This window comes from Taudactylus pleione, unplaced genomic scaffold (genome assembly GCF_031769625.1).
Source record: "Taudactylus pleione unplaced genomic scaffold, aTauple2 ptg000145l, whole genome shotgun sequence".
In the NCBI taxonomy this organism is placed as follows: domain Eukaryota; kingdom Metazoa; phylum Chordata; class Amphibia; order Anura; family Myobatrachidae; genus Taudactylus; species Taudactylus pleione.
In genome coordinates, this window is record NW_028284547.1 from 7,543,220 (window position 1) to 7,569,999 (window position 26,780).

The window sequence follows — 26,780 nt, forward strand, 5'->3', positions numbered from 1 at the left end:
AATTTTTCATCCAGTGAAAGTGGCAAACAAACACTTGCAGTTGCTTTAGCACTGAATGGATTCCTAATCCACCCTTCTGCTTTTCCATCCTTCTAAGGAAAGTACTGATGAAATTGCTGTTTAAGGCTCTCGAAATGGCTGATGTTTTGGAAGATCATTGTCATGCAAAAAGTCATCCAATAAAGGAAATGTTTCACAATTGCCACTTTCCACATGAGTGAACCACAAGGACAGCTCCTAGATCCAACTTTCAACCTGTCAGTGGATGAAAAAACTGTCATTTTTTATCCTTGGAGGGAGGTATTTAGTGCATTTAACCATAGAAAAATGTCTGCTAGGTAAGCTAGCATAGCAAGCCACTTGACATCTAAAACATTTTCAGCCAGCAGAGAATCTCTGTCTGAAAGAAAAATATGTACTTCATCCCTAAGCTCAAACAAATGGATGACCACCTTTCCCATGTGATAACCAGTGTACTTCGGTGTGATAACGTAACTGATGGTGCTCAGCTCCCATCTCCTCACACAAAACTCTAAACAGACTTGTTGAACTGCTCTTAGTGAAAATGACTGTGTGTACAGCTTCATCAAGAACTTGTTTTAGAGCAGGTGGCATTTTTGTTTTTTCAACTAGGGCTTGTTTATGTATAATGCAGTGAGTCCAGGCTGCTTCTGGTGCAACAGCTTGCACTCTGGTCACTAACCCGCTGTTGTTTCCAGTCATTGCCCGAACACGATCACTGCAAATTCCAATACAGTGCAGCCATTCCATACCAGAACTAGTGACAAAAGCATCCAAAAGTGAAAAAAAGTTGTTCCCTGTTGTTGTTGTTGTTGTTGTTGTTGTTGTTGGCTGGCAGAACAGAAATTCCTCATGTAGTTTTTCATCATTCTAAAATTTTATGTAGGTCAGCATCTGAGCAGCCCCCAACACATCTGTCATTTCATCAATCTGAATGGCAAAAAAAGCACTTTGCTTAATTTTGGTGGTAATTTGCTCTGTCACGTCTATTTCCATGCTGTGAATGTGCCCAGCAATAGTGTCATTAGAAAGGGGGATCAAATCAAGCTGAGTAGCAGCACTTTGCCCAAGCATAAGAGAAACCATTTCTTTGGCACAAAGTAGAAATTTTTTTTTTCCAAAGTTCTGTGATTTACCCATTTTGGCTATCCAGTATGAGGCCAAATGAGGCCTCAAATGATTTCTTATTGACTGTAGCTGCTGTTTTAAGTACAGTTTTTTGGCTGTGTAGTTCCCTTAATTTACTTTTAAAATAATCAAGCGGTTTGGTTTGCAGAGAACTGTGTTTAGTCTGTAGGTGTATGATCATTTTGGATGATTTTAAGCTCTATTTAGCAAGAACTTCACCACACACCACACACTGTGGACATTGTGCTTCCTCCAAGCCAGCCCAAGTAAAACCATATTCCAAATATTTTGGATCATATTTCTGGTTTCTTGCCTTTGTATTACTACTTGAATCATCACTGGCATCATATATTTTGCTGCTACTGGCAACTAACTCGCCACCATTGCTCTGCTTTCTCTTTTGAAGAAAATGGTCCATTCCACCCACTGATGTGCAACTGGCAAAGAAAAAACTGGATTTAATGCTCTTTATTTCACTGGCCTTTTTTTGTGTCACCTCATCCCCGCCCATCATCTTATAAGGAAGACGATGGGCATGGGGGGGATGACTTCACATCATATTCCTGATACATTTATATATATATATATATATATATATATATATATTAATATATATATATATTATGTTTCCTTATACAAGGGTGGGTTACTAAATAAGGTAACAACCTGTCATTGTATAAATTCATTCAACTCGTTCATATACGTATAATCAATAATATGGCTTTGGTACAGATTATTTTTCCACATAGTCCCCATACTTGTCTAAGCATTTGTTCCAATTGTACCAATGCTTGTATCCCGGTATAGAAGAAATCAGTGTAAAATGCCTAAAACCAGGACATGACGGCTTAAAGAACTTCACCATTGGTTGCAAAGTGCCTTCCACCCAGGTGCTTATTCAATGGTCCATAGAGATGGAAATCACTCGGTGTAAGGTCAGGGCTTTAGGGAGAATGGTCCAGTACTTCTCAACGGCAGCATTGCTCATCTTTAACATCTGTCCTGCCATTATAAAAGGTAGTGCACCAAACCCATACCTGTTTCTGTGACATGACGTTATCACGGTGCACAAGTTGGAGATGAGTTTCAGCTTCTGATGTGACTTTTAGAGAAATCAGAAATCTAATCACACTATGCACCTTAATGTTTGACCATGTTCCTTCAGCCCTGCCATCTTGCAACTAATGTTGGAACAGTATGATTGATATCAGGTGCAGTCTAATGGATATGAAGGGAAACAGTGGCCTACCTGCTCTGGCCTGGTGGTAAATTAGAATGAAATAGTGAACATTACACATGTAAGAGGTCTTGTTACCTAACTCATTGTACCATCCTTGTGTAGTTTTATGGCATACAAATATATAAGAAGGATAATGGGCAAGGGGGGGTTAGGCATAAAATGTATGTGTACATCACCCCCCATTGCCCATCATCTTCAATATATTTATTTATGTCCATTATATTTCTTACATAATGGCATACAAATATATAAGGAGGATGAACCACAAGGAAGGGGGGTAATATGCACATACAGTTTATGTCTCATAATCCCCCTCCTATTTTATGCCATTATGGGGTACATGCATTAACTGCCAATATGGGAAGAAGTGGTTGTCCTATCATCATAGCAGGGACAGCACTGTCCCTTGCAGCAGGGGCTGGCAGCTCCAGGGGCTGCACATGGGATCTCAGGATGCTTTCAAGATCCTGTGCATGCCCATTGGAGCCAGCCAGGAGTGAGACACAATGTATCAGTTCTAGGCTGATGCGCTGTGTACTCAGGATAGAAACACTGGAGGGGGGAGTTTTCATGCCCCCACTCCAGGAGATGAGATGTTCTTGCATCTCATCATTAGTGCTTCCTGATTAACATCGGTAATGAGGCAAAACAGGAAGAGTTATAGCAGTACGATCTGTGCTGCTATAATATATCTGCAATTATACTCCTTATATATTTTTAAGACCATCATATTTCTTATATGCTTGTATGCCATAAAAATATATAAGAAAGATGATGGGCATCAAAATTTTTAAAATTATAGGCATGGAGGTAAGGGGGTGATGTTTATAAAATGTATGCACATTACCCCTCCTTGCCCATCATCTTCCTTAGATATTTTTATGGAATAAAAATATGTAAGAAAGATGTTGGTCATTAAACAAATAAAGGGAAAATGGACAATGGGGGTAATATGTAGACATTTTATACACATCACCTTACTTAAAATTATGACCATAGTTCTCCATTTTATTTAATATAAAATAAATGTTCTTGTTTTTTAATACTTAAAGCTGCCACTAGCTGGGGCAGCAGAGAACCAGTTCTTGTCCTACTACTACAGTAACACAGACTGTACTAAGGCTCCTTTTACTGGGACTGAGATGGGGTGACATCATGACGCTCGGACATCATGACATTTGGATGTCGTGATGTCACATGCATGAAAATCACAGTGTAGGTTGGTAGGAGGAGCCAGCGGGGGACTTCTGGTGCAAACACTGCTGCGGATCATCATAGGAGTGGGTGCCAAGGACTCAGGACTGTTCCGGGGTATTAAACTTAGGAGAGTTGTGACCCCCTGCTTAGATGGTCCATGACCAACAGTTTGAGAAACGCTGCACTAAACCAAGAAAAATCTCTCTTGTTTGTTGTATACTATTGTATTAGTTGTTATTATTAGCACCACCAAGTCCGCCTATGCCAGCCTGACACACCTGTATCTTTTTCTGTGCTGGCCCAAGGCATGTGCACTTGCAGAAGGGGGTGTGACCTTATGCTCATAAAGTGACGCTCCCAGTTGTATGACATTATGGGGGCATGACAGTGTGTTATACCCCCATTCACATCACACTGGGGTCTTGCACAGCCTCTCTGGGAACAGAACACATAGGGGGAGGGGCCCTAGATTGCACACCCTAAGCAAAATGTGAGGTGGAACCTGCTAAGACTTGTAGTACTGCAAGCAGAAACAGACAAATGCAAGTGCACACTCTAACATGCTGAACCTAATAATAATAATACTGCTAAATTGCATAAGTGGATCTTGGCTTAATAATGGCCAAAATTATGGGGCTGCCCACCACGTCCAGGTGACCTCTATGAGGCAGGTCCCTAATACTCCTACGGAACAAATACAGGGCACGGGACCCCCCAGGCCAACCCAGCAGAACCAACCCATGGCATCACAATAGAATGAGATTTGAAGTGAGGGTTAAAGAATAATTAAGACAGCCTATGTGTTAAGTCCTACATAAGTAGAAGGTTATAAAAAATGGTGTATAAAGTGCTACAAATATAAAAAACAAAATAAATAAGTGAAATAAGTGACGCCATGAAGCAGTCCAGCCAGACCAGCCCAGAGAGCCCCACACCCCAATACCAGTCCCAAAACTAACATACAGCATATATATATATATATATATATATATATATATATATTAGGTCTTACCCTCAGTGTAACTCATTAGATGTGCAGTCTGGAGTGCAAGGACTCCTTGCTAATTAAAAACAAGCTATGGGGTGCTTTTGCTTTGTTGGCCTGGGGGGTCCTGTGCCTTGTATTTGTTCCATAGGAGGAGTGTTAGGGTCATGCCTGATAGAGGTCACCTGGAATTGGGGGGCAAGCACATAATTATGGCCATTATTATACCAAGAACCTCTTATGAAATTTAGCAGTATTATTATTCTTAGGTTCAGCAAGGTAGAGTGTGCATTTGCATTTGTCTGTTTCTGCTTGCAGCTCTCTGGGAACAGTGTGGATGACATGAGCATTCACACATCTATCATTGCTGCTTGGTGACACCATCTGAGGGCATGACAGCAAAACATCAGAGCAGCTCTGCTATTGTTGTGTCACCCCCTCAGATGGTGTCACCTGGCACACCCCCTAGTGATACCACTGGCACCGCTTTATGCCAATATAGTAAAAAATTATTTTTCAAATAAATAATAATTTCAGACAATTTTGGGGGTGTAACCATACACATTGTTTATTACATTACACTGGTGCAGAGGATAAGATGTAGATAATTCTCGTATCCAGTATTTAACAGGACTGATTGACACATTCAGAAAACAAATATGTCCTCACTTGTATATATGTTGTAGTGATGCAATTTAACTTACTTAAGAAATAAATTATACATTCAGGGCTTTGGAGTGTCTCCTCATGTGATTAATAAGTGATTTTTTACTACTAAAACAGAATCAACATTCACAACATTTACATGGTTTCTCTCCTATGTGACTCCTCTGATATATAACAAGTTTTCACTTTAGGGGAAAATATTTGCTGCATTCAGAGCATGTAAATGGTTTCTCTCCAGTGTGACTCCTCTGATGTTTAACAAGATCTGACGAATTGGAAAAACACTTGCTACATTCAGAACATGTAAATGGTTTCTCTCCTGTGTGACTCCACTGATGTATAACAAGATCTGACTTATGGGAAAAACACTTGCTGCATTCAGAACATGTAAATGTTTTATCTCCAGTGTGTCTCCTCTGATGTATAACAAGATGTGACTTACGGGAAAAACATTGGCTGCATTCAGAACATGTCATCAGTTTCTCTCCTGTGTGAATCCTCTGATGTAAAACAAGATGTTTCTTATGGGAAAAACATGCTGCATTCACAGCATGTAAATGGTTTCTCTCCTGTGTGACTCCTCTGATGTGTGATAAGCTGTGATTTATATGTAAAGCATTTGTCACACTCAGAGCACAGATTTGGTTTCTCTCCTGTGAGACTCATCATGTGTTCGATGAACAACAAATTAACTGTAAAAGGTTTCTCCTATTCAGAAAATGAGAATAGATGTTGGGAATCCTTTAGAGGTGTAAGAAGAAATAGTGTCTTTAGTTGGCTTGATCAGAGAACAATGTTCCTTTACCACTATGTTTTTTAATAGTCTTTGTGAGAATTGTGCTCTTTATTTGTCCTGCAAGAAAAAAAGATTATGTTTAAAATCATGAATGTTACTCAAATAAAACGACTTTTTTCAGTAATAGTGTAATAATATATGTAGAACATGATATATATTTAAATAAACTAAAAAACATGACATAGCTATTTACTAACACCCTGCACTGACCATAGATGGGTAACACATGCTACCGATACTGTCACACCTACTGTCAGATGATCTACCAGGACAGGGCTGGATTATTGGTTCGGAGGATGGAGCCACATATTGGGGGGCCCCACACAGACACAAATATTGACCTGACCCAGCCCACTCTGCACCATCCCAGGATTGACTGACTCCAAGAAGCATCGCACAGAATTTTCAATAACCAAGGCATCCCCCCTACTCTCCTGTCAGTGGTGAGTCAGCTATGTCACCAATCTACTGGTTATACTGTTTTGGTTAATGGGTTAAACAAATCAGGATTATGCAGAATACCAATGATTGTTACCTGCATGAACCTATATATAACAAAAAATATTCTGAAATACCAAAAATAAAATAAATACTACCTCTACATGTTAGTCTAAGAAGTAAATTTACTAACAATCGAGATTGCTCAAGGTGACAATCTCGGGTGATTTAGTCCTTTTTTTCCATCTCTCATATTTACTTTTGCCCATCTCAGGTGAGATGTCTCGATCGATTGTATTCAAATCGGGTGACATAGCAAAATCAACTTAAATCACCATTGGGCCAATTTGAAAGTACTTTTCACCTAAAATATATATCTCTCAAATTTACCAGGAATCAAGATGAGCTGTGAGATGGTCAGAAACATACACAAATCTTTGTGATTTGTATATGTTTCTGCCTGTAAATAGTTAAAGTAGGGCTATGTTTGATAAAAAATAGACTACACGTAAAGCGGCAGCTGATTGGCTAACTGCCCATAAGAATTTACAGCTGATTTTGGTCAATTGTCATTTCGTGAGGCATAAGTATATGTAACAACGTATACTTACCTCTGTTTGGCATGGTTTGCGTAAGTCACTTTGTTGCTTTAACAAGACCCTGGATCCTATGGAGAGCAGCGCCAGGATGTAGGTGAGTATAGGATCTTATTTGCAGGTCCATACACATGGATTTCTACTTTGGACAAGTAGACGTAATGGCTGGTATAAGTAAGTATGTGTGATTGAAGTATGTGTGTATTAAAATTGTACTATCAATGTTGTGTGTTGTGTCTTTATTTCACTATTTATTTTAAAGTGGAGATACAGGTGCTGGACACCTGTTTCACTTGTAGTTCCACAAGTGTCAAAAGGCAGGCATGCTGGCACTTGTAGTTCCACTGTAAAATACAATAGTTTCCTTCTATTTTACACTTCATTACCCCCCATACCCACCACTCCAGGGGTGCGGGAATAGCCCTGGGCTTCAGACAAAGCCTGGGGTGCTCAGGAGAGGGAAGACACCTTCTTGTGGGGGTCCCCATCACCCCTGAGATCCCTGGCTTTGCCTGACCAGCTTGGGGTGAGAATGCTTTTGCCCTGGAGAACCAGTACTAGGGTTTCTTGGCTGTGGCATTATACCCCGGATGGTTTGGGTCTGGTGCTTGATTTAAATATAGGGGTACCCCTATGCATTATTCCCCCTATATTTAAAACCAGGACTGGTTCCTAAATTACAGTGGAACCCTACTCATTTATTTCCCCAAAATTTTTGGAACCAGGCCTGGCTGACAAGTCCGGGGCTGGTTAGGCTTTTGGGGGGGACCCTTCGTCATTTTTTTAATTTAATTTAACCCAATCTTTACAGGTACAAGACACGCAGTTTATAAATATCGTTCTGATTTGTGCAAGCTGCTTGCTCAGGAGAGTTAGGCAGAGAGAAAACTCTGCAATCTCAGGTGTCTGCACCTGTAAAAATGACTGAAAATGGCCGCATTGGCCATTTTCCCATCATTTGCTCAAGCACCGTACAGAGAAAATGGCCGCGTGACCATTTTCTCGGTGACCTGTGTATGCACTATAGACTCTGGCCACACTCTAGTGCCCTCAGTCTATAAATGCGGCGCTGGCCGCACACCACTCAGTCCGCAGCTGGCAGCCAGACGGAGAGGATGGGGCCCATGTCGGAGACTGAACATGGGCCACATCCTCTCTAGAAATGCCCCTGATGCTGACTCTTTACTCACAGCACAGAACAAGCATCAATTATATCTCATGCTATTTAACATATATAAATATTTTTTTTTATCCTCTTTTGGTGTATGCTATCTGTGTTTTTGCTTAGAAGGTGTTTATGTGTGTCTTTCCTTTAAAAGGTTGTATTTTTTCAATTATTAATCCAATTAGGAATAATATAGACACGCTTGACCAGGATAATTTTATTGAATTGTCAAAGATCACAATAACAGGATGATATCCGTGAGTCAGAAACAATAGTGTCAGAATTATAAGCACCTATCATTATCTAACTCAACAGGAACTATATACTAGCGCCAATATTTTTTTACATTAATAACTCCCTCACTCAATAAGAGTTATCCTCTTTAATTTTGAGAGTGCTTTCCTCAGTTTGTTTGTCCTAATTACTTTATCCATTTAAAATTATTTAAATAAAAGTCACATTTTCACAATTAATTTTCTACGACTACGAGATTGCCCAAAAAGAGTCTTAGGGGCCTATTCATTAAACCTAAAAATTCTCTAGAGATAATTAGGTTTAGAACTCACATGGAGTTCCATCTAATTATAGGTGGAATTCATCATTACACCTCTCCATAAGTATCTATTCCGAAAAGCTGTCATTTTTGGGATGACAGCTTTTCGGGAAATACATACAATTCCCTGCCTACACAACCTTATCGCATCTGGAAACAGTGCTGCGCATGCGCTGTTACATCTGTAAAACCAGCGCATGCGCAGCACTGCCTACAGATGCGTTAAGTTTGTGTTCCCGCACCATTAATTCGGGTCTCGCGTGCATGAACACACTGTTTTTGCAAGAACTGTTGAATCAGTGTGTTTATATATCTCACCAAGGCCAAATAGGCCAGTTTTCAGTTGATTTTACTAACCTGCTGCACAGAGTAATATGCAAGATACTATGATGGAGCTGCCACCTAGATACCCCTTTATGTATACTAACCTGATGTACAGAGTAATATGTAAGATACTATGATGGAGCTGCCACCTAGATGCCACCTAGATACCCCTTTATATATACTAACCTGAAGTACAGAGTAATATGTAGGATACTATGATGGAGCTGCCACCTAGATACCCCTTTATATATACTAACCTACTGCACAGAGTAATATGTGAGATACTATGATGGAGCTGCCACCTTGATACCCCTTTATATTAGGGGTGAGCGGGTTCGGATTTCTGAAATCCAAACCCCCCTGAGCCCCCCGATCCGAGGCCGATCCGAGTCAGGCTCAACTTTTCCCGCCTGACTCGGATCTAAAATCGAGGCAAAACGTCATCATCCTACCTTCCAGGTCTCGCGGGTTTTGGATTCTATATAAGGTACCTGCGTTGGCGCCTTTTTCTCACTCGGCTGTGGACAGTGAAGAGGGAGGGTGGGAGTTAGGGCTGGCTGGGCTGTATAGTGTAGTGTTGTGCTGTGTTGTGCTGTGCTGCTGTTGTCCATAGGGGCTGTGTCCACTTCTCCAAAGTCCATAGGGGCTGGCTGTGCTGTGCTGCTGTTGTCCATAAGGGCTGTATCCACTCCTCCAAAGTCCATAGGGGCTGGCTGTGTTGTGCTGCTGTTGTCCATAGAGGCTGTGTCCACTCCTCCAAAGTCCATAGGGGCTGGCTGTGTTGTGCTGTGCTACTGTTGTCCATAGAGGCTGTGTCCACTCCTCCAAAGTCCATAGGGGCTGGCTGGACTGTGTTGTGCAGTCAGTTGTCCAGAGGGGCTGTGTCCACTCCAAAGTCCTGTGCAATGTCCCAGTCCTAAAGGGGTGCTGTAGTGTTGTCCAGGGGGTGCTCTGTCCATCAGGGGTGCTCCCCCCAAGTGCTCAAAAATAAATATTTTTTCTGTATTTGTGAATTGTGTGCACAGTAGCTGCACGTGCATCAACAAAGTTTTGCCAAGCGTGCGCCTGTGTCATAAGTAAAGGGCTGGCTGGCTTGACCGTTAAAGGGTGCTGTAACCCCCAAAGTGCACTCCAAACAGAAAAAATATATTTTCTGTGTTTGTGAATTGTGTGCACTGTGGCTGCACGTGCATCAACAAAGGAGCAGCGCCAAGCATGAGCCTGTGTTCCCATAAGTAAAGGGCCGGCTGGCTTGTCCGTTAAAGGGTGCTGTAACCCCCAAAGGGCACTCCAAACAAAATAAAAATATATTTTTTTTTGTGTCTGTGAATTGTGTGCGCAGTAGCAGCACGTGCATCAACAAAGTAGTGCCAAGCGTGCGCCTGTGTCATAAGTAAAGGGCCGGCTGGCTTGACCGTTAAAGGGTGCTGTAACCCCCAAAGTTCACTCCAAACCAAATAAAAAAATATTTTCTGTTTGTGAATTGTGTGCACTGTGGCTGCATGTGCATCAACAAAGGAGCAGCGCCAAGCGTGCGCCTGTGTCCCATAAGTAAAGGGCCGGCTGGCTTGTCCGTTAAAGGGTGCTGTAACCCCCAAAGTGCACTCCAACAAAAATAAAACATTTTCTTCAGTGTTTGTGAATTGTCTGCACTGTACGTGCATCCTCAAAGCAGCAGCGCCAAGCATGCATCTGTCTGTTAAAAGGTGGTGTAACCCCCAAAGTGCGCTCCACAAAGAATTAAAAAATTCTTTTTTTTTCTGTCTTTGTGAATTGTGTGGGCTGTAGCTGCACGTGCATCAACAAAGGAGCAGTGCCAAGCGTGCGCCTGTGTCCCATAAGTATAGAGCTGGCTGGCTCATTTCTTAAAGGGTGGTGTAACCCACAAAGTGCACTAGTCTCCAACAAAAACAAAAAATTATTTTCTGTGTTTGTGTGCGCCTTAGCCGCACGTATATATCAATATAACATAAATGGAGGACCAAACTTTCTCCGATAAAAATAAAATTGGTGAAAGATCAAGAACCTCTTCCTCCTAGTGTTGAAGCTGCTGCCACTAGTCATAACATAGACGATAACATGCCATCAACATCGTCTGCCAAGGCCGATGCCCTATGTCATAGTAGAGGGCACATACAATCCCAAATGACAAAGTTCAGGAAAATTACCTTGAAAAAAACATTTAAATCATCTGAGGAGAAACGTAAACTTGCCAATATGCCATTTACAACTCGGAGTGGCAAGGAACGGCTAAGGTCTTTCCCTATGTTCATGACTAGTGGTTCAGCTTCACATGACGATGGAATCCCTCCTCCCGCTAAAAAAATCTAACGAGTTAAGCTGGCAAAAGCACAGCGAAGAACTGTGCATTCTAAGAAGATATCACAAATCCCCAAGGAGAGTCCAAGTGTGGTGGCGGTTGCGATGCCTTACCTTCCCAGCACTGGACGGGAAGAGGTGGCTCTTTCCACCATTTGCATGCCCCCTGCAAGTGCTGAAAGGAGCACCCACAGTCCACTTGCTGATATGAAAATTGAAGATGTCACTTTTGAAGTACAACAGGATGAGGATACTGGTGTAGCTGGCACTGAGGAGGAAGTTGGCGAGGAGGATTCTGATGGTGATATGGTTTGTTTAAATCAGGCTCCGGGGGAGACAGTTGTTGTCCATGGGATGAAAAATTACATCACGGTCATGCCTGGGCAGAAGACCAAACATTCCACCTCTTTGGTCTGGCAATATTTCTATCTAAATCCGGACAACAACTGTCTTGCCATATGTACCATATTTAAAGGTGAAATAAGTAGGGGTAGGGATGTTAACCACCTAGGAACATCCTCCCTTATACGGTACCTGCAGCGTGTTCATAAAAAGTTACTGTCAAGTTCAGAAACTTTGGCTAAGACCGTAAGCAGTCCAGGGACACCTAAATCCTGTTGTCCTGTTGTATCCAAGCGCCTGCAAACCACACTGTCAACTCCCTCCTCATCAATTTCCTCCTTAGTCAGGATCGGAAGTAGTCCTGCAGGCCATGTCACTGACATGACTGACTCTCCTATCCGGGATTCCTTCGGAGGATCCTGCATTGCTATGCCTCCTGCTGCCACTGCTGCTGTTGCTGCTGCTGGGAGTCATTCATCATCCCAGAGAGGAAATAGGAACACCACTACTTTTACTAAACAATTCACCCTCCAACAGTCCTTAGCGAGGAGGATGAAGTACGACAGCAGTCATCCTGAAGCAAAACATATAACTGTCAGTGGCCAGCCCACTCTTCCACTCTGCCTCCAATTCACCCACGGGCTGCATCTTCAATAAGGTCATGTGGGATTTTTCCACACTCTTTGGCTGCCAACACTTGCGCCCCTCCACTCTTCCTGTGCTGAGTCCCAAGACACAGACATTCCAGCCTGATGGGTGGGCTCTCCATGCAGTCTGTGGATATCAAGTAGGTAAGTAGGCTGGGTGAATATACATGATATGTATATATATATATATATATATATATATACAGTATAAACATATATATATATATATATATATAAATATGTGTGTGTGTGTGTCCAACTTGTATATTAATGTATGAGCTGTCTGCTTAGATGCCAACCATCTGCAGCTCTAATACGCCCTGGTACAGTACAAGACGCACTGCTGAGTGGACATCGGCCACTCCATTAGACAGTAGAGCAATCCTATGGTTGCTCAAAATGTCTGATGGTATATGGCCACAGGTGTCAGTGGAACTGCGTCTTTATATATGGCCACTGATGACAGCCACTTCCCAGGAACACCTATCAGAGATGCATAGATTGCCATGCAATTCCAATCTGTGTAACCATTTGGACATATGCGCAGTGCATGCACAGATGTCCATTCACGTGTGAGACTAAAAGTGGGTATTGGGAGGGGGACGGGGAGCAGTAGGTAGGTGGTTTCCCTAGGGTGCCGAGAAGCCTTGCACCAGCCCTGCTCCTACATGCCCCTTTATATATACTAAAAAAAAGTGTGAGCTCACCTCCTATGGATGATGGTTGAGAAAATTTTAATCAAATATATTGTCATGATATTTAATTATACAAATAAAAACAAGAAAAATTTTGAATACTTTTATCCATACTGATAAAGAATATTTATTTAATATTATTTAATTTTACACATTAATGGACCCACCATACTGATAGAGAATAGATATATATAGGTCACATGCTACAACAGTACTGATAGAGACTATATAGATGTAGAGAAATGGATAGATAGAGATAGATAGATCCCTTAGTACTGACAATATATATATATATATATATATATATATACATATATATTACACACTAGGTCGCACAGTGACGAGATTTGTACCCTGATACTTTCAGTGGAAGGGAGCCTGACCAAATTGCTGGAGGAGTCACCTCATAAAAAAAGGATGGGAATGAAACAGAGCAGTGCTATGAGCCCCTCAGCCAGGGGGAAATCCAGGGCGATGTGATCAGTGTGTTTGCTGTCCCCCACCCCCACACAGACAGAGGTGACTGCTGTACTCAGCTGCACCCTTCCTGGCCTCACTGCAGCAAAGCACAAAGCAGCATGTTCTGGGCTGGGGAGAGATTCTTCTAAAAAGTAAAAAGGAGGAGGGGTGATGGCAGACCCAGGCTCATCTAACAAGCCTGAGTCCAGGCAATTAGTACTCAATCCCCCCATCCTCCTCAGCACCCCTGTATATAGATACATTATACACAAATGATACATTAGTTCTGATAGAGAATGTATAACTATGTTAAATGTACCTCCACATTGTGGGATCATATGTGTAAGTAACTGTTTAGCAAAATGTTTGTAAAATTATGGGACAACTAAATTATTTCTGCAGCTACATATCTGGCTTCTACCATTTATGTGACAGACTATAAGTGCCCACCAATATTTTGCTCATTTATTATGAAATTACATTATTAATATATATAATAGTTCATGTACTGTATATCTAACATCAGTCACCCAGAGGATAATGTCACATCATACAATATACAGTGTAATATCTGGATACTTGAAAGGTTTTATTTGCAAATCAATATTTGTTAATATATAATGACAAATATAGTATATAAAGCTTATAGTACTGTACCACTTTATATATAAAAATATTGTAACACTAAATATATAACCATTGTTAAGGTGAAGCTTTGTAAGTATTGATAAAAAAACAACATCTACAAAATACTATCTTCAAAAATCTGTGTATATAGCAATATATTCTTATCTATAATGTAATTACCTTACTCTGGGGATTCTTTCATCTGTCTCTTTCTTACTCCTCCATCCGTCCAGCTCTCCAACCAGCAACTAAACCAGCAGCTCTTCCATCAGCTCTCAGTAGCCTGATACATCCTATTTATAGTCATTCCCCCATCTCTCCCCATAGTTCCCAGGATGACCAGATGGAATTCTTACACTGAGAGGTGACATATAAACACAGCAGCTTCCCGTACCTAGCTCCTTGTCTTGTAAATGAGGTGTAAATATTCCTAAAGTCACTTACTACAATAGGAAATGCTAATTACACCTTAGAAGGGGTAACACCTTGTATTCTAAATAGATCATAGCAGCATCTGGCATCCTGTTATGTCACCAAAGGGACCTTTTGTTTAAGAGTCACCTATTGTCTGGGCAGACTTTCAGCAGAAAGTCCTTTTCTAAATATAAGCACGAACCTCACAATTAATAATAATGACATCAATAGATATATGTATAGTATAAATCAAAAGTTTGTACAAACTTGAATATTAAAGACAGTTTGATATAAACACTAAATATGAGTTTCTTATACTTACATAAATAGTGAAGGTGTATGTGCAGGCTCGGTTCTACTCGGTTGCGTTTGTTTTTTTTTACCGAATCTTATTGGCTATCCAAAACACGTGACAGCTGATACCCAATAAGATTCGGTAAAAAAAAACAAACGCAACCGAGTAGAACCGAGCCTGCACATCCCACTCTGTTTACACATTTCTGAAAAAAAAAACAATTAAAAACATTTTTTTTTCAAATGATCCCCAACAAGTAGTTTTTATTTAGAACTTGAGTAAAATTTAGAGGTGGAAAATGTTGAGCCACAATGATTTAATTGTATCTTTTGTTCATAAATATTTCATTGATGTAAAATTCCAAAATACTGTATGTCAAGTACAGCTCACATTAGCACAGATAGACAATCCATAATTATTTTAAGAAATTAAGGTCGTACAATCTGGGAAATTGCAAAAACTTTCAAAGTTTCATCAAGTGCAGCGGCAAACTCCATAAAGTGCTATCATGTTATAAGTTCCCATGAGAATCACCAAAGCAGAGGCATAAGATACATTTATTAGTGTCACCACCCTTCGAAATCACATATTAATAGCATATTAGATTATAGGCCAAACAAATGCTAAACTGATACTTTTCCACCAAAAGCCCAGGTCTGTCCTTGGAATGTGGATTTCATTAAAATTGTCCTTTATTTATGCCATTTTTAATGACATCCACATTTAGTGACATTTTTAATGACATTCTTTATTGTACATAATTATTATTTATGTATTTTATTATTTAATTATTTTAATTATTCTTCTTATTTATTATATTAACTAATTTTTTTATTATTATTTATTTCATTTAATAAAATTTTTATGACATCCTTCATTCAGTTGTCTTTTCTGGTCTCTGTGTTATTATATCAGCAGCCAGCACCCTGGAAGGACCAATCAGTGGCTTTTGCAAATCCATGTGTCAAAAAACCTGGGTAAGAGCTATTTCCACTGCAGTGTTACTGGCTTTACCTGCTAAAAAACCTGCTCAAAACCCATGAAAAAATCCTGTGTCAGGAGACTTTTTCATTTCACAAAGGTATAAACAATCTTTCATGTGATTATTATTTTAATAGAGGCACATAATCTATAATAAAAAATGTGTAAATATCCTTATACCCATATAAAGTAAAGAAAAACAAAATGTAACACAGAGTGCTGTAGGAAATTTGGTCTGATGTATGACCTGTTTTAGTCTGCTTCCTATCCCTAGCATTATGCTGGCCATACACCAGGATAATATCATTCCAACTAGCCATGAAAAGGAATGATAATCGTCTAGTACAGGGGTTCCCAAATACGGTCCTCAAGGTTCCCCAACATACTGGCAGCACCAGCACCTAGGTTTTCTCTCCCACACAATACTAGTGGCAACTGCACCTCTGATCATAGGAGCAGCAGCAGGTGTCAGGACAAGGGGTAGTGTGTCCTAGAGCCCTTCTCTAGGCACTGGCATTTTCAGTAGTGTGGACAGGGGGGCAGCTTACCTCCAGATCTTCTACACCCTCCTGAATTACAAGGAGGATGTGTGGTGCAGAAAAGTGTGTGTGCTGGTGCTGCGGGAGAGAAGAATCAAATACTGGGCACTCATAGCAGCATTGCCTGCAGTCCTGCTGCACAGTACCTAGAGCCTGAGAGAGCAATTATAAGAGCTGCAGGTGGGTGCTGACCATGGGACCCCATTAAGGTGCTGACCTGGGACTTAGCTGCAGAACTTCAGGGATCTAGTTGCCGGTGCAGTCATCTATGAGTTTTAAGATCATGGATTGTGACTATGCAGTAGTGTGCAGGATTGATGAGCATTGCACAGTCACCATCATGCTACATGCACAACACTCAGTACTGACATATAGTACCCTCCAGAGCAACTTCATACCAACTTTAAGATTGTCTACTCTGTGCTACAGGATCAGGGGCATCAGTAGTGTGTCCTACAAACTACATATCCTTATCTCCTGATTTATATGCATAAGCTGGGGCCAGGGCCGGATTAAGGTGTGTGGGGGCCCCAGGTCAACAAACTTGTGGGGGCCCCTATCGAGAGAGAGAGATGAATATATGCAGGGTATCTCCGTAGGAGCTGTGCAAGCCCCAAAGAAAAGGAATAGGCGGGCTTGCACAGCTCCTAAGTAGATGCCCTGCATATATATATATATATATATATATATCTAAATATATATATGTCTGAGTGTAGTACAAAACTGGCCGGCACTCCACAAAAACTTCAATAATTGCCCGGGTGCCATCCAATGGAAAAAATACCAAACATGTATACAAAATAACAGCGGCACTCACAGGACTTTGATAAAGAAGACTCACGACACAGCAGGTCAAAGTTCAACGTTTCAGTCTGGCGACTTTTATCAAGAACTGAGAACAAACAATACAGTGCATACCTTTATACCAAGTGACATCCCATAGTGATCCTGTGTAGCGCTGACCACGCCGATGATGACGTCATCAGGGCGGGACAAAGCGCTGACACACTGACGTGTATATATATATATATATATATATCTTAGCCCTGTACAAACATCTATATATATATATATATATATATATATATATTTTCACCAGATATAGTCATATATATAAAATACACATATATTTAAAATGTATGCAAGCTTGAGGCCAAGATGGCAGATCAAGTTCATTTGTCTGAGAATCAGTGTATGGACTGGCTAGATGGGAATGACCGTGAAGCGGTGGCCAGCTTAACAAATTATTGCAATATTTTGGAAAAAAACATTCCCTATGTTCAAAGGAGTTGCAGTTTAAAAAGCATGTGAGTGCCGAGTTTGTATGATATTTTTATGTAGATGGTGTGGTCACATACCAAGGGCACCCCAGATGGTCAAGTGCTGTGGATTGAGCCTGTCATTTATTTAAATTTTGTGGTCACACTTGCTAGGGCACCCTGTTTTTCAAATGTAAGACAAACTTTTTTCTTTTTCCAGGTGCTTATTAACTGATAGCCCTGGGTGCGGTCCTGTCTCTTTAAGGCAGGACCCAGTTTTATGTTTAAAAATGTATGCAAGCTTGAGGCCAAGATGGCAGATCAAGTTCATTTGTCTGAGAATCAGGGACTGGCTAGATGGGAATGACCGTGAAGCGGTGGCCAGCTTAACAAATTATTGCAATATTTTGGAACCAACATTCCCTATGTTCAAAGGAGTTGCAGTTTGAAAAGCATGTGAGTGCCGAGTTTGTATGATATATGTTATATATATATATATGTCAAAGAAATCCGGCACTCAGGTATATCCACAGCACAGTCAGGTGCCTTTCCTATAGTAAATGTATCCAAAGCAAAATGGATGGCACTCTGGCATAGATCAACCAAATAAAAACGCTAGTGACACAGCCCTTGTGGTCGACGTTTCGGAGTTCTACTCCTTTATCAAGACATACAAAATGACAATACAAACACAAACCTTATATTACTTCACCCCATGTTCACGTGTCTCTCTGGATTCAGCCCACATCGGAGACCGGATGACGTCACCAAGAGCGCCTAGCTCCGACGTCCCGACCGTCTCACAGGGGCGTGGTTACAAAAATGTGTGCCTTCACCATGACAACAGGTCAACCTTGTTATGGAATAAGTTAGGCTTCACGGAAGGCACAAAAGAAAGTCCTTTATTAAGCACTTTAATTTCATCTGGAGGATAAATTAAATACTAGATCCTCCGTTTGTTGACCTTTCTTGTACGTCCGCGCCCACTGGCCGCCCCTCCGGGTATAGGATCTGGTGGGGCTTCGTCCTGTCCCCCTGTCGCTACCCCTAAAGGGGGTTTCTGCGTGAGGGTATTCTGTGTTCCCTTTGCACATTCCGACTCACTGGGAAATATGCCTCCACTGGATGTGTCTGTATCTAGACCAAATCTCCTTGGTAATGTAATTTGGACCAAAAGACTATTCATTTATCAGTCCAGTAATTACTAAAAAAGTCAGAGAACTATGGCCCATTGTGTCAGGTGATGAGAAATTGCCAGCTTTGCGGAACACAACTCTATTACCAACTTTTAGACGAGGCAAGAATATAAAAAATATCGTAGTGCATAATGACATTTCTGCACACTGCGAGCCGAAAATAGAACATTTTCTTTCTAGTAAACCTGGCAACTTCAGGTGCATGGGCTGCATCACCTGTAGCAGTCTTGAGAAGGGTGATACATTTGTACATCCCCATACTGGAAAGAAATTCCGGATTAATTATGCTTTTACCTGTACAAGTCATTTTGTGATTTACTATATCAGATGCCCATGCGGCTTATTATACATTGGGAAAACCACAAGGCAATTAAAAGAAAGGATGGCTTTACATCGGTCCAGCATCAGGGCAGCCATCGATGGAAGAACTTCGGAATTACCAGTAGCTCGACACTTCAGGGATTCTAAGCATGGACTTTCTACCATCAGATATAAGATGATCGACTGGGTCCCCCCCAGTCCCAGAGGAGGAGACGGGTCGTAAATTGCTGCAACTTGAAACCAAAAGGATGCATATATTAAACACAATACATCCATATGGACTTAATGAAATGATGTCCTACAGCTGTTTTTTATGATTTTGGGTTATACCCTTGTCTTGTGCATTCCAGTTTAGCTTTAAATTAAGTGTAGTAGAGTTATATAGCTTTCTTGAGTTCTGCTGCTATTATGGGATTGATATTTTCCTCTATGTCCTATTATATCCATTGGGTCTATTGTGATTGGTTCCTTTACAATATTTCTATAGACATATTTAATGCTGCAGTATATGTATTTTCAATTTTTTTCTGATTATGACTTGTTATGCTTTCAATAGGATATCTGATTTGTAAGTTTGGATGTATTACATCCAGCATTTTTTTCAGTATGTTATCAAGCATTGGTCCGTTTACCCTGTTGTCATGGTGAAGGTACACATTTTTGTAACCACACCCCTGTGAGACGGTCGGGACGTCGGCGCTAGGCGCACTTGGTGACGTCAACCGGTCTCCAACGTGGGCTGAATCCAGAGAGATGCGTGAACACGGGGTGAAGTAATATACGGTTTGTGTTTGTATTGTCTTTTTGTATGTCTTGATAAAGGAGTAGAACTCCGAAACGTCGACCACAAGGGCTGTGTCGCTAGCGGTTTTATTTGGTTGATCTATGCCAGAGTGCCATCCATTTTGCTTTGGATATATATATATATATATATATATAGAGAGAGATAGATAGATAGATAGATAGATAGATAGATAAATACATTAATAGATGTGTATATATATATATATATATATATATATATATATATATATATATATATAAATGAAGTTATTTTTCTTTGGGTCCATGTTTACTGACTGGGAGACATGATTACTTAAGTTACTACTTGCCTCTCTAGCTATTTCTCACAGGGCAGGCAGCCAGGGACCAAACACAGTGAGATGATCTCACTGAGTGTGTCACACTCACTTGTGACTTGCAGCACAGCAGGTTGGCAGCGGCTGACTAGGCAGCCTTCGAGGAGCGACAATGAGTGAAAGGGTGCCTTGGGTGTCTCACTCACGTCGCAGCGCAGCAGCATCAGAGTTACACTAAGTCATTGTCTCGCGGGATGATGACATCATCTCGCAAGACTTCGACTGTGAAGAAGTTCCTCGGCAGCTGCTGTAAGAAACAGCTGAGCTGCTGAATAGAGCTGGCCGCCTACCCACCCGCCTGCCTGCCTAAGTAACCACTATAGCCGTCGCAGTGGGGAAAGTTTGCCAATGTGTGGGGGCCCTCTTTGTGTGGGGGCCCCAGGATGACTGCCCCTTTTGCCCCACCTATAATCCAGCCCTGGCTGGGGCCAAGCCTGGCGATACCCCCTGATATTACACTGAGATAAATCCTAATTTATGTTGTTTTTTTTGGCTATACATACATGTGTGTGTATATATATATATATATATATATATATATATACATGCAATCCTACAGGTCCACACTAAAAGGGATTCATGCAAATTCATAAGAGTAAGGGATGCACTTACCAGACTTGAAAGTATCAAAAAGTGTTTGTTCCAACTTCAAAAGGGTATATTTATTACATCAATGTGTCAATCCACCCACTTTGTCAAGATGTAAATCCGAAGGCCCCCTATGCATCTAATATACCCCACCCATACAATCATCCCACCCCTAATTAAGGTATAAGACCCACCTACAATAAAACAGCAGATGACCAGTCACATAACATAGTGTTAAACATCCACATACCAGCTCCAGCCCACTGCCATGTGCTGTGCCTTGGTTAGAGTACTCACTCAGAAACTTCCAGCAATGAGTATCCCATATATAAATCCAGAAAACCTGGCACTCCATGTAATGTACAGCAAATGCTCTGGTGCACTCCAAGGTTGTAAATTACCGCCACATGTAGAAAATTCAATTGCGAGGCACTCTGGAGACTTTTCAATAGTAAGTAAAAAACATCCTTTAATCCTACATTTCTGGTGTTACCCCATTGTCAGGGACAAGCAGAATAAGCATACACATAAAACAACATACTTAAATACCCCAAACCAATATCATATATATATATATTATATTTTCTTGGACCATCCCAACTGCTACTGCGTTTGGCCAGCCTCCCCTTGCACCATCATGGCTCCAGTCCAGCTGATCCATTTTGACTCTCCTCCCCTCATTCGGCAGTGTACAGAGTGTCAAACATCATCATTCCTGGACTTTTGTCCAGAAATGATGATGTTTGTGCATGCAAGATGACGTTTAGCCTCTTTCTGAGTTCCGTTTTTTTGGAGGGAAAAATCCGAACTCGGCATGCAAACTCAAACCTATCCGAGCCTGCATATCCCTAATATATATATATATATATATATATATATATATAAATGACCCTCTTTTTGCACCAGAGAATCCTTCTTTTTATATCTATTTGAAATTAAGGGTCTGGGAATCCCTGTTTTCTCTTTAGGCTGCAGTTATAGGGTAACCTCTGACCCCGCCTATACCTATTTATTTTATATACTGTTATGGGATACAGGGAACCAGTGGCTTAGTTGCACCATGTTACAATATAATGCAGAGTACTGATAATACAGTAGAAGGAAGGTACAGTAAGACAGCAATAGGAAGGTATGAGGGAAATAATAAGGAGGGATAAGAGAGATCAGAGAGGAGACCTGTAGGGTGATACAGGGCATCATGTAAGGTTCCTGTAGAAATATCCAGAACACAAATCTCATAGGGCCAATTCTATTAGATGTGAGGTTTCCGAACTGTCATTGCAACAACATGTAATCTCTATCAGCTGCCCCACGACACCCCCCTCACAGCCCAATCTCACCCTGGACTCTTGTATTTCTCTACACAGACCTGAGTGCATGCAAACAAAAATCCATGAGTCCTGTATTACTGTGAGTGAGGCATATAGCTGCGCTTACTCATGGAAGAGAGAGTAACATGTAATTGAATAGACCACATAGCAGAAATCCCAGTTCTGAAAGGAGCTGCTGGAAATCTTAACTGGATAAAATGTTCTTTCCTCATCTAGTCCCAGCACCTGTATGAGCAGAGCAGCTGTATATTATAGAGATCAGCTGCATCATCATCACTTGTACCAGCCCCAATGATTTTTCTATCACATTATTATACCTATTTGTCACTTTCCTTACTATATTTTATATTTCACTGATATGTCTTACTTTGCATAATCTTCCTTTTATGAAAATACAATAAGTTATAAAATAAACCAGTGCACTACACCAAGAAAATTCTCTCTTGTTTGTTGTAACTATTGTATTAGTTGTTTTTAATAGCTCTGCCCAGTGCTCCTATTCCAGCCTGACCCACCCACCTGCCTGCCTAAGTAACCGCTATAGCCGTCGCAGTGGGGAAAGTTTCTGTTTCTGTGCAGGCCCATGGCATGTGTGATTGCAGAAGGGGGCATGGCCTCATGCTCACAGAGCAAAACTCTCAGTTGTATGACATTTTGGGGGCATGACTGTGTGTTATGTCCCCATTCACATCACACTGGGGTCTTGCCCATGCAGCCCTCAGCCTCTCCGGGTACAGTGTGGATGACACGTTCATTCCCACATCTATTACCACTGCTTGGTGACACCATCTGAGGGCGTGATACCAAAATAACAGAGCAGCTCTGCAATTTTGGTTTCACTCTCTCAGATTGTGTCACCTGGTGTACCCCCATAGTAATCACTTTAAACAATTATACAGAAAAAATAATTTTAAAATAAATTATAATTATAGACAATTTTGGGGTGTTACCATACACAATTTTTATTATATTACAGTGGTGCATATGTCACATTCAGAAAATAAAAATTTCTGCACTTGTAAATAAATTGAAGTGATACAATTTTTCTTACTTAAGAAATACATTATTTATTCAGGGCCTTAGAGTGTCTCCTCAAGTGATTAATAAGTGTTCTTTTACTACTAAAACAGTTGTGACATTCAGAGCATTTATGTGGTTTCTCTCCTGTGTGACTCCTCTGATGTGTAACAAGATATGACTTACGGGAAAAACATTGGCTGCATTCAGAACATGTAAATGGTTTCTCTCCTGTGTGAATCCTCTGATGTATAACAAGCTCTGACTTCTGGGAAAATCATTTGCTGCATTCAGAACATGTAAATGGTTTCTCTCCTGTGTGACTCCTTTGATGTCTAACAAGATTTGACTTATGGGAGAAACAGTTGCTGCATTCAGAACATGTAAATGGTTTCTCTCCTGTGTGAATCCTCTGATGTATAACAAGATGTGACTTATACATAAAGCTTTTGTCACACTCAGAGCACAGATGCGGTTTCTCTCCTATGAGACTCATCATGTATTAGATGAGAAACAAATTGGCTGTAAAAGGTTTCTCCTATCCAGAAAATGAGAATAGATTTTGGGAATCCTTTAGAGGTGTAAGAAGAAATAAGGTCTTTAGTTGGCTTGATCAGAGAACAATGTCCCTTTACCACTATGTCTTTTAATAGTCTTTGTGAGAATTCTGCTCTATATTTGTCCTGCAAGAAAAAAAGATTGTGTTTAAAATCATAAATGTTACACAAGTAAAATGACATTTACGGTAATATTGTAATTTTATATACAGAACATTATATATATTTAAATACACTAGAAAACATGACTTAGCTATTTACTCACCCCCTGCACTGGCCATAGATGGGTAACACATGCTACAGATCCTGTCACACCTACTGTCAGCTGATGCACCAGGACAGGGCTGGATTATAGGTGGGGAGGATGGGGCCACACATTGGGGCCCCCAAACAGACACAAATATTGACTTTACCAGGCCCACTCTGCACAAGCCATGGATTGACTGGCTCCCAGAAGCATCACACAGAATTTCCAAATACAAAGGCATCCCCCATACTCACCTGCCAGTGGTAAGTCAGCTATATCACCAATCTACTGGTTATACTGTTTTGGTTCATGGGTTAATCAAGTCAGGACTATGCAGAATAAAATTGATAGTTAAATGCATGAATATATATATATCTAAGAAGAATGTGAAATACCAAGAATAGTATAAATACTACCTCTACATGTGAGTCTTACCATTGTAATTGGACGATACTGGTTTAAAATGAAACAGCCTGTTATATGAATCAGACATGCAGACTCTATACTCCTGAAAATTGTGAAACAGCGCCACCCAGTGTCAGCACCTAGCATCAATTATATCTCATGTAATTTGATGCTATATATATATTGTCGCTTAGAATGTGTTTATGTTGATCTTTCCTTTAATAGGTTGTATTTTTTCAATCATTAAACCAATTAAGAATAATACAGACACACCTTAACCAGGATAATGTTACTGCATTTTTAAAGATCACTGTAACAGTATGAAATCCTTGTTAGAACCAATAGTGTCAGAATTATTAAGCACCTATCATTATCTAACATAAAAGGAAATATGTACAAGAGTCAATATGTTCTTACATTAATAACAACCTCACTCATTAAGAGTTATCCCTATTAATTATAATAGTGCTTTTATTTGCTTGTTTGTCCTAATTGACTTATCAATTTAAAAAATAAATAATTAAAAGGGACATTTTCACTATTAATTTTCTACGACTACGAGAGTGCCCCAGACTTTCTCTCGTACACAATATGAATATACTGACTTTAGGGTCTGCTACCAATCTAACAAATACTGATTTTAGTGACTATATACTACAGAAATTGTAGCTACTAATACTATCACATAATATAAATTCCTAACCATTGCGGATGTCAGTTTGTCTGTTTTAGCACAGAGTAATCTGTAAAATTCTATGGGCTCAATCCAAATACATGAGATGTAGTCTTAGGTGTAAGTCATTGTGACAACAGGGGACCAATAGGGTTCTGAGCAAAATTATGCAAACTTGGGCTTGGAACAGGCTGTGAGGGGTGCGAGGTGTCATTACTGGCGTTCTTAATGAAGTGGCAATGGCAACTCATACCTTTCACAATCAATTGGATCGACCCTTAAAAAGGGCCTGTAGCTTAGTTACCCCTTCATATATACTAACCTGGTACACAGAGTAATATGTAAGATAATATGGGGGAGCTGTCACCTAGATACCCCTTTATATATACTAACCTGATACACAGAGTAATATGTAAGATATTATGATGGAGCTGTCACCTAGATACCCCTTTATAGATACTAACCTGACACACAGAGTAATATTTAATATACTATGATGGAGCTGGCACCTAGATACCCCTTTATATACACTAAACTGATGCACATAGTAAAATGTAATATACTATGCTGGAGCTGTCACCTAGATACCCCTTTATATATACTAACCTGATGTACAGAGTAATATGTAATATACTATGCTGGAGCTGTCACCTAGATACCCCATTATATATACTAACCTGATGCAGAGTAATATGTAAGATACTATATTGGAGCTGCCACCTAGATACCCCTTTATATATACTAACCTGGAACACTGAGTAATATGTAAGATACTATGTAGGAGCTGTCACCTAGATACCCGTTTATATATAGTAACCTGATGCACAGAGTAATATGTAAGATACTATGATGGAGCTGCCACCTAGATATCCCTTTATATACAATATACTAACCTGATGCACAGGGTAATATGTAATATACTATGATGGAGCTGCCACCTACACACCCCTTTATATATACTAACCTAATGCACAGAGTAATATGTAAGATACTATGATGGAGCTGCCACCTACACACCCCTTTATATATAGTAACCTGATGCACAGAGTAATATGTAAGATACTATGATGGAGCTGTCACCTAGACACCCCTTTATATATACTAACCTGATGCACAGAGTAATATGTAAGATTCTATGATGGAGCTGTCACCTAGATACCCCTTTATATATACTTATCTAAAGCATAGAGTACTAGGTAAGATACTATGATGGAGCTGTCACCTAGATTCCCCTTTATATATACTATCCTGATGCACAGAGTAATATGTAAGGTACTATGATGGAGCTCCCACTTAGATACATATTTATATTTACTATATAAAGATGTATATATAGATATATTATACACTGGGTCCCACAGTGATGAGATAATGGACCTAATAACTTCTGGGGGAGGGGAGATCTAATTGCTGGAGGCGTCCCCTCAGAAAAAAATAGAAAAAAGTTTGCTGGGCACAAAAAAGCGGGGTGCGGTAATCGCGTCAGCCAGGGGCAAATATTGGGAGGGTAGGATCAGTATGTTTGCTATTCACCACTTTCACATAACAGAGGTGACTGCTGTATTCAGTAGCTGCATCCTTCCTGGCCCCACTGTAGCAAAGCACAAAGCAGCATGTGCT

General features: G+C 40.4%; 2 pseudogenes; one reads left to right on the forward strand and one right to left on the reverse strand.

The window, feature by feature from the left end:
• Nucleotides 1–26,780, forward strand: part of LOC148522680 (uncharacterized) — a 208,860-nt pseudogene that overhangs the window by 105,228 nt on the left and 76,852 nt on the right.
• LOC148522681 (uncharacterized) overlaps nt 23,313–26,780 on the reverse strand; it is a 240,474-nt pseudogene continuing 237,006 nt past the window's right edge.